General features: G+C 52.6%; 1 pseudogene; it reads left to right on the top strand.

The window, feature by feature from the left end:
* The first annotated feature begins 752 nt into the window (after positions 1-752).
* Positions 753-871, top strand: LOC111739678 (annotated as a pseudogene).
* Positions 872-2,530: the final 1,659 nt, after the last annotated feature.

Here is a 2,530-nt window from a genome sequence, read left to right as displayed (position 1 = left end):
TTTTTTTTTTTTTTTTTTTGGTCGATTATTAACCTGATTAATATGTCAACAGCAAAGTCAAGAAAGTGGACGTGGACCAATAGCTAAAGGCTTTAATAATGAGAGCTGAGAGACGTTCAATGGACCTCACTTGCTCCCAAACTGCCACGTGTTAGGACAGGGGCCCCACTATCACGAGTCTCTTCTTGTCTTGAGAACTTTTCTGCTCTCACCTATGTATGATTTGTGAGTCAGAAACTTAACAGAGACATTTTTTACGTGCATGCAGAGCATCTTTCCGGGAGGCACGAGAGGGGCTGCCCCATCAGGCACCTGGCAAGCAATCATTCATTGAAACATGTTGAGAAATAGTGCTTGTCTCATACTGACTTCTTGCACCATAGCAACTTTTCTTTTTGGTTTATTCATAAAACAACTGTTGAATTAAATACCAAATGGCTTTAAACATAGGCATTTCACCTTATAATCTGTCAATCGCATCACTTTACAGATCTGCATGAAGGGTCAGCTCAGCTCTAGACACCTGGGATTTGCTACGAAGCACGCCTGTAAAACTATTAGTTATATGTGCCTCTTATACGCTGGAGTGACAAGATGTGGCTGTCACAGATCCTCAGCAGTAACTCATCAATAGTTAACCCATTCATGCCTGGTCTTCCCTGGGAATTACTCCCCACCGTGTTCTGTGGGAGCACAGCGTAGGACAGGGCGATGCTTTCTCCAGGGGCCAGTAAGTAAAAAGATGAAGCTGTGTCTACAGCCACGCCACCCTGAACAAGCCCGATCCCGTCTGATCTCGGAAGTTAAGCAGGGTCGGGCCTGCTTAGTACTTGTGTGGGAGACCACCTGGGAAGACCAGGTGTTCTACGGGAAACCTGTGAAAACAGGGCGACAGAATTAAGGCTTATTCTCAATGTTCACATTTAATAAAGTAATGCTTTTAACCAGAAAATGCAGCAGTATGATTGTGTCCTTCATGAAATAATTACGGGACTTATACAAATATTAATTTGTGGTGTAAGCTGCTAATAGTGTATATGTCTAATCCTATGTGGAGAAAACTTTACATTTCCAAGCGTGAGGCCCCTTTTCTATCTCGCCTCTCCTCTTCTGCTCTATTCTGGAGGACACGTACACACGCACGCTCACACGCACACACACACACACACACACACACACACACACACACACACGATTTCCCACCCTGCAGGGACCCAAGTCTGATGAGGAAGAAAACACCAACATACAGAAACAACAGAAATCACCCAAGACAGAGGAAAATCAAATGCTGAATTGTAGAGCTATAGATCCTAAAATATAGGCTGGCTGGGATACATAACTAGCGAACAACTCATTATATGCAAATCGGGAGAGTTAGTCATGGGAAACAAGGAAAAGGGATTCGAGCAGCACCCTATGATCACGTAGGGACACTAGAACCCAGGCTGAGATTTGCAAATAGGGAAAGTGAGTCAACTGTCGATTTGCAGCCGTCTTCACCAGCGACTGCGGGCAGTGGCTCTGGACTCGCTTCTCCGCAACCCACCTGGCCTGCAGCAGGCTCCTGACAGCGCTGTGCCGTGCCGGGAAACACTAAAGTGAGGGCCAGACCCCGCGCCCACCGCATCTCCGAGGCGCGCCGGGCACGGGGTGCCTCCGCTCCGCCCTGCTCTGCCCTGTCATTTCCAGCCAGCCGAGTCAGCGCATCTCTCGGTGGCCGAGCCGGGCTGGGCAGCTCTGGGGCTTTGTCTCTTCATGAACAGACACGCCTTCAAAGCCTAAGACTTAGAGCTGGAAGGTGGGGCGATGACCGCAGGACAAGGCTTCCGTGCGCCCCGAAAGACTCGCCGAAGTTGGCCTGGGGCAATGGGTGCCAACTTTACAAGGAAAAGTCAAACCCCTCGCGCTCACGGAGGCCGCCATGAAAATCCATTTCTGAGGCCAGATCTGCCCAGTCAGGGTGAATCATCAGCAGCTTTGCTTCACGAAGACCTGACCCAAGTGAGGGCGCGCGTGAGAGCAAGCGCGTCCGCACCTCCACGCCGCCGCCCTGCCCGGGGACACACGGCAAGGTGCCCGTGGCCGAGCGCGAGGCCCCCCACCCCCCTGGGGTCCGCTCTTGTAGCGTTATTTCTCCATCCACTCGTGCTGTGAACATCCACCCTCTGTCACCTGGGTCTCAAGACCTCAAAATACCCAACCAGGGGTGAACCATGAGAACCCATAATCCGCGGCTGTCAGGCTCTTGGAGGGGACCGGGCGCCCAGGCCTTTCCCGAGGAGCCTGGCAGTGCGCCCCTTCCGCGCCGCGTGTGCGGGGATGGGGGGTCATGGGGTCATGGGGTCATGGGCTCCAGTCGCACTCTTCCTTTCCTTCCGCGTACCCTGCCCCACCCCCACCCCCCCACCCCCACTCCAAGTGGAGTCTTCCTCGGGCGCTTTCTTAAAGATAGAAGGCGGAGGAAGAGGGCAGGGCGCGGGCGGAGCGCTGCCGCATGCTCTGCACGTCCAGGGCACTTGGCAGAGCCAGG

This window comes from Pteropus vampyrus, unplaced genomic scaffold, assembly GCF_000151845.1.
Source record: "Pteropus vampyrus isolate Shadow unplaced genomic scaffold, Pvam_2.0 Scaffold52, whole genome shotgun sequence".
Taxonomy (NCBI): Eukaryota; Metazoa; Chordata; class Mammalia; order Chiroptera; family Pteropodidae; genus Pteropus; species Pteropus vampyrus.
Note: the sequence above shows the minus strand (reverse complement) of the source record. Positions and strands in the feature narration are given on the sequence as shown.